This window comes from Equus asinus, chromosome 1 (assembly GCF_041296235.1).
Source record: "Equus asinus isolate D_3611 breed Donkey chromosome 1, EquAss-T2T_v2, whole genome shotgun sequence".
Taxonomy (NCBI): Eukaryota; Metazoa; Chordata; class Mammalia; order Perissodactyla; family Equidae; genus Equus; species Equus asinus.
In genome coordinates, this window is record NC_091790.1 from 150,795,611 (window position 1) to 150,808,215 (window position 12,605).

Below are 12,605 nucleotides of genomic sequence, written 5' to 3' on the forward strand. Positions count from 1 at the left end.
TTTGACAACTGAGTAGATGGTGATGTCACCTCCTCTGTGAAGAAACACAGTGAACAGTGGAAGAAGAAAAGGTTTGAAAGGGAGAATGAAGAATATTAGACTTAAGAAAAGAAACTTTGCTGATTGAAAGGCTCGAAGTTTTGGGGGAAGGTGGTATCATCCTAGACATCAGTTTTTCACTACAGTGAGGTTATGAAAGGACATTGCATGAAATTATTTATACAATTCAAACCCTGTAAGCTGTTAGCAAATAAGAAAATAATAATTGTTGAGTGCTTTCAGTGTTCTAGGCACTGTTCTAAGCAATCTGGTGAATACAGATTAACTCATTTAATCAACCCTATGAGGTCGGTGCTATTTTCATTCCCATTTTATGGCCAAGTAAACTGAGACACATCTAGGTTAATTAATTTCCCCAAGGTCATACGATTAATGTGTCCAAAGGCAAGATCCTAAATCAAGCAGTCTATGTCACAAATAAATTCATTCCTTTTGCACTTTTTGTGTATACTTTTTCCCATTCCTTCCAAAAGTAACATGTTTAGAAAAATAACCAATTTAACTGAAGATTTGGAGTTTTGGAAGTTCCGGTTAACTGAGGTTTAGCCACAGGCAGTTCTAGAAGGACAGTACCAAATTACAAGGAGCCGTGGAGCTATGAATGCACTTCGGAGCCCCTTGTAAACTTGCAAAATACATCTAATCACAAAAAAATGCAAGAATTGGCAGAATTTCAAATCCCTGCCCTGTTGAGTTTAAAACCCTGACTGTTGTCAGGTGTGAGCTGCTATTTGTCATAGATTTTTTGGCTTTAGACAGAGGCCTTGACGTTGCAGCCCTGGGCCAGGCAGACCTTTGCTGAAGAAAAGCAGCGTTAGACATTTTCCCACTATTAACCCCGCCAACCCTTACTTGTATCAGAGCCAGGTCAAACTTGTACACATGGCTTTTTCAAAGTTGATTTTGAACTTCTAATTAGCCATTCTCTTGAAATGTTGAGACTCTCATTATTGTTTGGTAGAGTACTAATACTAGAATGTACCAGAATAAAAAGGAAAATCTGCCATCTGCTTAGAGACTTAACTTGTCTGGAAATTTTTTTTATTCCAGCTCATCTGTAATTATGAATTTTCTTTCACTTACGTTTCTACAAAGGCAAAACTAATCAAACCAAGAGAATAAATAGACCTATGCATGTTTCTAGGACTGAAAACTCTTTAAGAATAGGAATGCTTTGTGGTTGTATACTCAGCTCTTAGAACCCACGTGAGCTTCACACACTCGCGAGATACCATTCACTGAAATAGGGTATGCTAAAAGTCAGGTTTGGGGACCATTATTTGGTAGGTATTTATGTATTTATCCCTAGTCCTCACACAGTTCTCCAATGCATAGTTAGTTTCCTCATCTTGTTTGTGAATAAATTAAGGCTTAATGAGTTTAGGTCGCTTGTTGAAGGTCTTTCAACTACTAAGCAGTAAAACCAAGACTTGAACCCTGGTCTGGCTGTGCTGTCAAAGCCCATTTTCTTTCTGTTAAGGCGCATGGCTTTCCTGTTCCCACCTCATTTCACAGATAAGAACAGAGTTCCACCAGACTTCCTACTTCCGAGTATCCCAGCATAGACACTAGAATAGACCTCTCCTAAAATGTAGAATATTCTGCATACATTAAAACAGACTATTTTAATACATTACTGGGCTTGCTAGAATGTAAGGGAATGAGAGGAAAAAAGAAAACATAAGCTGAAATTTAATAGGGAGCAGTAAGTAACACGAAAGAGAGAGTATCCCTGGGGCCAATGATGATATCAGTGCTGTAACTGCACAAGAAAGCCTAAGTTCTGCATCAGAATTGGGGATGTGACTGGATGGGTACTAAAGAGCATTTTTCCTTGTCCATTCCTGGGTTCTGGAGGAAGCAAATGAAATTCCTTTCTGGAGGAAAGTATCCCTAATTTAGACTTTCTGTATATGCAGAGATCAAGTTCAACAAAATATGCACTCAAGTAAATAAACATATACATATTTAAATACATGAATAAAATCAAATAAAATCACAAGCCACTAGGGAAAGTCAGTAGAAAAGAGAAATGAGAATAATAAGCCTTATAATGGGGTTACAAAGGAGGAAGGGCACTATTGTCAAGAAATTATAATAGATTAAAAATACTCATTTACTTTCACTCCCTTATGGAATGTCACTAAAATAATAATAAAGAGAGTTTTGTTTTGTTTTGTTTTTAAGACATATATTTATAGGGATAAAGAATGAGAAAGGAAATAATAGGAACCTGGAAAGCAGATGACCATCTGTTACTGATGACCATCCCTTCACACACCTGAAAAAACTGAATCCTAAGCCAGTACTGGCAGATAGGTCTCTGCCAGAGAGGGATGTATCAGACCCATATGCCATAGAATTGTTGACCCACACACCTAAAACTCCTTATTGTATTGCAGTTATTTTAATTCATCATTTCTCCTAAATCATTATCCCTTTCCTTCAGTTCTTTCTATGTCCAGCTTAAAAACACTTAAATTCATTTGCCCTTCTAACTTTCAGTCTGCCTTAAAAATCTTGCCCTTCCACTTTACTAATCTAATAAAATCTCAGTCCTGGATGTATTCTACAAAGAACTTTCTCAAACATTTGACCTAAACAAACAGATCTTCTCACGATTGTCATGGATCCTAGCAGTTTGGCCTCCTGTAAATTTATGGTCACCAAACTCGAATGGGCCCATTATAATCCTACTGTGTTTCTCAGACCATCTTACCCTGCCTCTCAAACTACTCTTTCAAACTTCACTCTCCTCAAACCTCCATTCACCTCACCTCCTCTCAATCTCAGCAACAAACCTTACTTAGAGTAAATTGTAGCTACCAAATTCCTTTCTTTGAACTGTTCATTCTCATCAACATTTAAACACCCTAAAATCCTTTCCATCTTAAAAACAAACTCCAGCAACCTCACTCCTTCTCTAATTTACCATCCTATTGCTCTCCAAACCCTTCAGGAACAAATTCTTGAAGACTGTTTCTCTCTAGTGATCTCCATTTTCTCAGCTTCAAATCCCTGTCAAAACCACTCTGATCAGTTGCAGTCTCACTATGGTCACCAGTGGCATTTCTACCACTAGATTTAAAAAGCGATTTTATTAAACTTTTTATTTTGAAATAATTTTTGATTTAGAGAAAAGTTGCAAATATAATACAGAGTTCTCCTATAACCTTCACCTGGCTTACCCTAATGTTGACATCTTACATAACCATAGCGCAATTATAGAAACTAAGGCATGAGAAGTCCAACGTGGCTGGGCAACAGTCTTAACCACTAGTCCAATGGAATCATTATTGTGTCTCCTGAAGGAACCTTTCCTCCCTTTGAAACTAAGACCTTTAGACTGGCAGAACATAAGGTCACAGGAACAGGAAGCAAAATTTTCTCAGTGGCTCACTAGATACAATAGTGAGTGGTGCCACTCCCATTTCCACCCCTTGATTCCTGGACACATAAATCCTGGATATGGGAGAAGCAGCACAGTATATTGTATGATGGTCTAGCGCATCTACATCCTTGTGGAGAACCTTGCCCAGTCTCGCAAGATATTACCACCTAGCTTGCACTGAAACTGAGTTGTCCAAAGGCCATTCCACTATCGTATCAAAACAGCTGCTGCGACTCTGCTGTCCATTATGGTAACCATGTCCACCTTGCCTTTAGCAATTGAATGCTGCCACTTGGCCCCTGCCATCCTGGGATCCTATTACTCCCATTGCATTTAGGTTTCCCAATTCTGTGACCACAGTTCCCACTGTAAGTTATGGTTTACAGAAATGAGCAACCACAAGGCTCTTCAAGGATGCCACGACTTCCCTCACAAATTTATTTCTCCCAGTCATGATGAAAGGTATGTCTTCTGGACCCTCCCAGTGTGGGTGAGTAGATCATAAAGGACAAATTCACTTTAACATTCCAATCTTCCTAAGTCTTTGAATTCCTTCCTCTTCATTAAACCAAGGTGGGTCTAACATTTCTAAATCATTTACTATGGGCCACCTTTTGGTGCATGTTTTAGCCAACCAAACAAATGAACTATTAGAGCCCTTCCCAACTCCCCTAGCTGCAACATTAAATGCAGAATCTCTGCTTAATGAGCCCATCATCCTCTACCTAAATCCTTTTCACACTATATATTCTTTTCCTGAGTGTGCAGCATGGATAAGTTATTTCAGTCTTCTTTTCTTCAGTTTTCTCACGGTAAATAAGGAAAATGAAAGAATCTATCTTATAAAGTAGTTTTGAATTATATGAAATTACATGTAAAGCACACTCTCATTGCATATCATAGGCATGTTGTTTTTGTCCCAGACCATAACTTCACAGTCACCTCTACTTGGATAACTCCAAAAATTTATATCTGCAGCTCAGACCTCAGATCTGAGTTCTAGATGTTTATTAAACTTCTAGCTCAGCATCTTCCCCCTTGATATCACAAAAGCACATCTAGTCAACATGTCCAAAGCCACTGTCATTATTTTTGCTCCAAACCTCAACCTTTCCCAGGTTTCTTGATCCAAGTAGATGGCACCCCTCTACCTTCAAGTTTTGCTAGATAAGAATCTAGAAGTTATCCTTCATGTTGTTTGTTCATTGCTGTCTACATCCACTCTATTACCCCATCCTATTTGTTGTACTCACTAAACATTTTATTGATCCATCCAGTTATTGCTGTTCCATGGCCACTGTCCCAAATCAGACTTCCATCATCTTTCTCCTGGACCATTTTTATATCCTACAAAGTGGTTTATGAACATACACTCTTGCTTTCTCCAATTTATTCTCTAAAGTGCTGCCAGAGTTATCTTTTACAAAACAGGGCATGTTAGTCTCCTTGCTCTAAACCAGAAGTCAACAAAGTTTTTCTGTACAATGTTGGGTAGTAAATATATAAAGCTTTGTGTTTCAACTGCTTAACTCTTCCATTGTGGCAAGGAAGCAGCCATAGACAATGTGTAATGAGCAGAGTTCTGTTTCAATATAACTTTATTTGCAAAAACAAGATGTGGGATCAATTTGGTTTCTGAAAACTGAAAAACCCAAAACAAGTGGTATCTGGATGGGGTATTGAAATAACAGACATCAGCCAAGACATGAGTTGTAAAGGACACCTAAATTTTTGTTCTGGGAGGTGGAGGGAGAAGTATTCAACATTGCTGCCACCTGGTGCACCAGGCAGGTGTGCTGTAGCCACAGCTTGTGACTTGCATGAAGCCACCAAGCTGCCAGAAGGTGAGATTGGGGGAAACATGGGGAATCAGAAGTTAGATGTGGATAATATATGTTCAAGAAATAGAGAAGGAGCAATCCTGCATGCAGCATTTACACTCTGAATATTTTTTCTACAGAGGTTTTGTCAATTATTATACATTGCAATTCCACAAATATTTATTTGTTTTATGGCTAATTACACTTTTTTTTTTTAAAGATTGGCACCTAAGCTAACAACCGTTGCCAATCTTTTTTTTTTTTATTCTTCTCCCCAAAGCCCCCCAGTACATAGTTTTAGATTCTAGTTGTGAGTGCCTCTGGTTGTGCTATGTGGGACGCCGCCTCAGCATGGCTTGATGAGCAGTGCCATGTCTGCGCCCAGGATCTAAACTGATGAACCCCTGGGCCGCCGAAGCAGAGTGCACAAACTTAACTACTGGGCCACGGCCGGCCCTGCTAATTACATATTTTAACTCTACTATGAACACTGTTGGCTGAAACGTGCTTAAAAACAAATGTGCATGCTAAAAAACTTAGTTTGCTACTAAAAAACTTAGTATTTGCTAAAAGACTCAATTGTTATTTCCCAAGAAAGTTGATACTGAACACGTAACTTTCACAAAATGTTTGTCAATATTCATCATTCATCATGGGAACGTAGTGATATAATGAGTGACATGAACATTGAAGACACAATGTTGCTGAATCAATAGCAGTATCTACTTTAAAATTTAGTAATTAATAAGAACAAAAAAAATTAAGGCAAACAGAACAGTTTAATAAGTGCAGTTGCAGAAGGTGCATTTAAGTATCACTCTATGAAGTATGACTTTTTATTCAGATAAAATGACTATGCGTCTAAATTCTTTAAATGAATTTTCAATTTCAAATGTTCTTTTTCAAGCTCCAAAGTGAGGACATAGTTGCTGTTTATTGACTTCCCAAGAAGAATCTGTTGGTTAAATGATACAGTATCCTTAGGTGCTTCAAACAGAAAAATCAGTTAATTCTAATAATGGTATGATATTTTTCATTCAATTCATGGAATCAAAGTAAAGCTTTTGGAAATAAATCTGTCAAAAATGAAACATAGGGCATTATTCTGAATGCTATTACAGTGAAAATTCAACAATGACAATAAAATCATTTGATTTTGTATTAATATGCAAATCTAAATTTTGATGGAGCACAGCTCAATCTTAAAGAACAGAAATGTATTTGGTATTAGTTATGGAGTACACAAAAATCGTTAAATTTTTATAAATAACTTAATGAAATGTAATTATAAATTTAATAAACTTTTCAAAAATTCCTTTAAAAAACAGGCTTGATAGTCTATCAATGAAAATTTAAGCTATTGTTCTCAAGATTTCAAATACTTTTATGTAAACACAGTTAGGGTGAAAAATGAAATACAAGGTTTTTGAAATATAGCTGATATCGATGACAAAGAAAAAAAACTTCAGCGTGGGAGTATAAAATTTCTCTCTTTGCTGCCCATTATCAACCATACATTAGCAATGTTTGAGATGATTATTCTATAGTAATATTGAACTGTTTTGTAAATGAGTTTTTAAAATTTTGATTACATTTTTTGTAATCAGTTAGAATTCATTAATCAAAATATTCAATAAATAGACCTCTGGCCCCCACAAATGAAGGAGTAACTACTATAGGAATTGTCCTTTTATCAGAAATAAAAGAAAACCAGAAAAGCATAGAACACTGTTTTTGGACATTGGACAGTGGAGGCCTGTGATCCCAGCGGGAAACAAACAGGGAAAGAGAAAAAACAAAATGAGTTCTATAATTGCCTAAGCTTACTGATGAGAGGCAGTTTCCACGCTGCAGCCTAGGGAAGGAGAATCCAAATTTTCTCTCGGTTGAAGATAAGTGATCAGAGTTCGGGAAGATTGAAGTGACTAGAATTTGTGAGGCAGAATATTTGACATGAAGTTGCCGCACAGAGAACTAGCTCTGTGTAACTGTATTGGAGTTTCCTTAAACCATTGTCTTACTTATCTTTCCATGTATGACGTGAAACTCCACAAGGCTGGGGAACTAACCAATGGAAAACACTAGGTTAAACAATCCAAGGAGTTCACACAAAACTGGGAATAGTTTGCGTTCCCAGTAGCCAGTGAAGTGACCTTATAATATACAAGACATCATATAGAGATATCACAAAGATTTCAACTTAGTTGTAGGGCTAAATTAGCCTTATTCTAAAGCCTGCCCTGGAACCACTCTAACAAAGAGTACAAGCGAGCCTCAAAAGGATCATACTGATTGCAAGTAACTGAACTCCATGCCAGAACAAGATCCAACACTTTCAAAGAAGACAACAAAATTCAACAACCAAAAATGCTCACATTAACAATGTGAAACATCCAAATGAAAATTTACCAGGCCTGCAACAAAGTAGGAAAATATGACTTAGAACCACAAGGCAAATGACTTAATAGAAACTGACCCAGGAATGCAAGGTATTATGGAATTAGCCGCCAAGAATCTTAAATAGTTACTTCCAGTGTGAAGAGGAAAGAGCAAGCATGATGCATAGAGAAAGGAAAAACATAAAAAACTTGCAAATGAAAGTTTTAGAGATGAAAAGTTTTTGAAATAAAACATTGTGCACCCTGGAAGAATTAATGGCAGATTATATACTACAGAAGACAAAAACAAACAAACAAATAAAAAACAGTGACACTGAAGAAGCAATAGAAACTATCCAAAGTGAAGAATAGAGAAAAAGACTGAAAAAATAGTGTATCAGAGATATATTGGGCAACATCAATCAGTCTAACATTCCTGTAATTGGAGTCCCAGAAAAGGTGGCAGTGGGGGGAATATTAAAAGAAATAATAGAAAAAGGTTTTAAAAATTTGATAATAACTACAAATCCATAGATCCAAGAAACTCAATCAATCTCAAGCAGAATAAATATGAATAAAATCACACTGAGGAACATCATAATGAATCTAATCTTAAAAGTAGCCAGAAGAAAAGAAAAATCATATTACATACAAAGAAACAAGAATAGAGATGATAAGATAAAGGTAAGAAATCTTTTAATATATAAATGTATCTAAGTAACACGCTGTACATTTTAAATTTACTCAATGTTACATCAAATTTATTCAATTATAAGAAAGAAATCTTTTGAATTTCATAGTATTAAGTGAAAGAAGCCAGATATTAAGGACTATATAATGTATGGCTCCATTTATATGAAATTCTAGAACAGACAAAAGTACAGTGGCAGAATTTCAGTCATTGTCAGGGGCCAAGAAGGAGGGTAAGAAACTGATAACAACGGGCCAAAAGGAACTTTTTGGGGTGAAGAAAATATTCTATATTTTGATTGTTGTAGTGCTTATATGACTGCACACATATGTCAACATGCATCATGACCTACCCTTAAAATTGGTCAGTTTCATTGATTGCAGACTATACCTCAGTGAAGCTGATAAAAAATAGTCATGAAATGCAGCAAAAATATCAGCTTTGGACGATTTTAAGGAATTGCAATTACAGGAAACAATGTTTTCAAAAAGGAAAGCATTTAAATTGATCCATAAAGGCAAGGGAATAAACGAACAAATTGAAGGATAAGCACTCAAACCATGCACAAGATTTGATTTTGAAACTTTGTAACTAGGCTTTCAAAAATGTCTATTTGTTTATAGAATTAATGATAAGACTCCTATTCTTGCCTGGATAAATTTATATTCTGTTCTGGAATGTAATGAAATTGAGAAGTCATTTGATTTTGCAACATCTAAATTTAGTAAATAAAACTTTGAAAAGTCATAAATGGAAAAAACTTTTTTTCCCCCTGAGGAAGATTGGCCCTGAACTAACATCTCTTGCCAATCCTCCTCATTTTGCTTGAGGAAGATTGTTGCTGAGCTAACATCCATGCCAATCATCCTCTATTTTATGTGGGATGCTGCCACAGCATGGCTTGATGAGCAGTGCTAGGTCCGTGCCTGGGATCCGACCCTGCAAACCCTGGGGTGCCAAAACAAAGTGCAGGAACTTAACTACTACACCAACAGAGCAGCCCCATGGAAAAAACTTTTTTGATAAGTTTGGCTTATATAGAATGTTTGCCAAAGAAAGCTACTCTGAAAGGAGGAAAAAGACAGTAGTCATGAAAATATTTGGTATGAAATAGTTATTCATTTCAATGTTTTAAAAATTGGAAGTGAAAATATTCCATGTTTAGCAGAAATTGCCCTGAGCTTACCAGATAGCACTGCATTTGTAGAGATGGTATTTGTCAACCAAAAATACTATAGTCTTTTGAGAAGAGTAAATCAGATACCACAATTTCAAATTTATTAACCATAAAATTCTGCTTTGAAGAAGATTGCAGGCAATTTTATGAAAAAATCTAAAATATTTAGACCACATTGAAATAAAAAATGCATTCTTCATTAAAAAATAGCAATGATATTCTATCAGTGAGAGATATAACCACAGAACTGATTAACATGTGTGAATATTTACCAACAATCATAATTCTGCTTATGTTATTTTCTAATATTCAGATAATCAATATAAAGAAGTTGGTTATTGTGGTTTGGCATACATAAGTCATGAGATTTTTATTTTCTAGAATGAATTTTAGTTGTGAAAATAATTTTTGAATAGGACTATTTTATAGGTCCACTGATGAAAATAATTTGTTGACCAAAAAATGAGTGTTTCCGTAGCATGTCTTATTTTTAGCCCCATTTTAACCTCAAAATTATCCCAACTTGGATGAAAAATTACCTGATCACTCTATTTATACACCAGTTTTCAGTATATCTTTATTTTTGCATATATACAATGCTTTGGATCCCAGTAAAGTTCTCCATTTAGCTAAAAAATATATATTAAAAAAGTATTAAGAAGCTCTGAGCTCTGGAGAATCCATGAACCTAGGTCCTTTGTAAGTCCCAAGTGTTAATAATCTTGAAGACTTAAGGGGATAGGAACAGGTTTAGGCCAGTACCAGATTCTTTTCCTATGAGAACATGGTGTGTAATGACAAAGCATGGCATCATTAACGGCAAGAACAAATCTGAGAAACAAGTCTAAGGCTCCCGAAATGATGATATATGTGGGAGATTTCTAGGGTCAGGAGTTTTCCAAAGTGTCAAAGGACTTTGGTTGGGAAATCTTTTGGTGGATGGGTTAATTCTAACACAGACTTTCATATGTCAACCACTACCTATTTTTCCAAGTTGCTCATTACCAAGAACGATCTGGTTTACACTGACATCTGATTCCATAATACCTGCAAGATATCCTCTTATGGCTCCTATCTGACCCAATGACACTTCATCTATGGCCCCTATCTCTAACTCCTGACTGTCTGCATTCTGTTATCTAGCTTTTACATTTCTTTTATATTTATTCTTTGCTTTAGCTTTACCAGACAAAACAAAAATGCAGAATAATAAAGACTGAATAGTCCAAGAAAAAAAGCGCTGAAAGTGGGAAGATTTACATAGTGGGAAAAACAAATAAGGATAGAGGATATGACCAAAGAGGGAGGTTGTCTGTCCAATTTTAATGGAAAACTCCTCTCTTTTGCCAGTTTTATTGCCTTAGGAGAGCAACCCAGTGGTGGCTGGTTACTAATATTTTATTTTATGAATACCAGCTCCTGAAAACTCTAGCAGTAAACTTTGGTTCATTTCTCTTATGTTCTAATCGGGGTATTATTCCCATGATAACCAATACGATTTTCTTGTGCATATGCTTCTGTAAGAAAAAAACTCTACCCATCATGTCAAAATATAACCCATAAATTGTGGGGTTTGAATTGGCTGCATATTGCACAGTCTGTGCTATATCCATTTCTATTTTAATTATCTCCTTTATAAATAGAGATAGTGGTCTATAAATGCGTTATTAATGTAGAATATTTCCATTGTTTTTGTAGTCTTTGCCAGAGACCATATTGAATTTAAAGTTTTGGGTTATTTCTGACTCAGGAACCTCATACATTTGGACGAAAGCCAAAATTCTAACATTTAATCTTAACTTAGCAGGATATTTTACACATATTACGTTTTATTCAAAAGGTCTCAACTATTTAAAATCTTTCTTACTACTCACGCACATACAGGCTAAACTTTGAAGGATCATTGTCAGTCATTCTGCTGAAAGATTGTTATTAATGATTCATACCTTCTGTCCCGATTGTGTTTTGGGAGTAAAAATGTTTGTTTTGTCTATGGCCATGAGCTCTCTTCTTGAGGAAAAAGTACAATGCTTGAAAATTAAAGCCCTTGGTTATTCTAGACTTACCATATTATCTAAAAGTAAGTATTTGCTGATCTCTTCAAGGATTCATAGGCTCACAGAAAAGTAAGATTTTCTGCATACTAAGTTTATTCTAATATCCAAGAGTGATATGTAATGTGAGATCAGTGATCTATTAGAATTAGAGCAGGAAAAGACATTGCATTATCATCAAGGCCACCACTATCACTTTAGAAATGTTGAAATTGTGCTTCAGAGTGATCCAAATGACTTCTCTGGGACTAGTGTGGAGTCTTCAATCTGAAAATCTTGTCTTTTAGTTCAGGGCTCCGTCTTCAATGGACTTCTTATTCATAATCTTCAGTGAGCACTTGTCTCCAGTTTTATGATAGCTTCATCAATGACTTACCTGGGAGCCAGGTACTTGCAATAGTACAAGGTTATGAGAAATGAATGGTAGAAAGAACTAGTCTCAACGTTGTTGTCTCACTTAGTGCAATAAATCCATGCTATAAAAGTCAATAAAACGTGGATGAACTGAGTCACATAATCTAAGGAACAAGAGTAACTTGTTATTACCAAAGATGATTTCTTTGGTAAGTGAGGAATTCCTTTGCAATATGCATAGTTCTTTTAAGTTGAGATTTTCATATATTGAGTCTATTTTTGTATTTTTATGTGTAGTGGGAGGAGTGTAGAGGAGGACTAAATAAAGGAGGACACCTGAGTACAGAGGAAGAGATATTTTGGAGGCAGGCAGACCTGGGTAAAGATTTCAGTTCCTCTGCTTGCTAGTCATGTGACCTTATAAAAAATTACTTAACATTGCCTACATAGTTGTCATGAGTACTGAATTAAATTATAAATGTGAAAACACCTAGCACAGTCCTTGGCACATATGAGGAGCTGAATAGTGCTAATTTCTCTGTCCTATAGTGTTCATAAAATAATTCACCCCATAAACTACCAGCCACCTGTTGTTTGTTTGTCAGAGGCCCCATATTAGTCACTCTAGAGAAAAAAGAAAGGATGACACCCAGCATCCCAGCTTGTGAATATCATGTGCT

At 35.9% G+C, this 12,605-nt stretch overlaps 1 protein-coding gene across 25 annotated transcripts in view; it reads left to right on the forward strand.

Annotated features, from left to right (window-relative positions):
- The window catches only part of HDAC9 (histone deacetylase 9), an 866,113-nt gene that overhangs the window by 823,873 nt on the left and 29,635 nt on the right, over nt 1-12,605 (forward strand). The window lies entirely within an intron of this gene.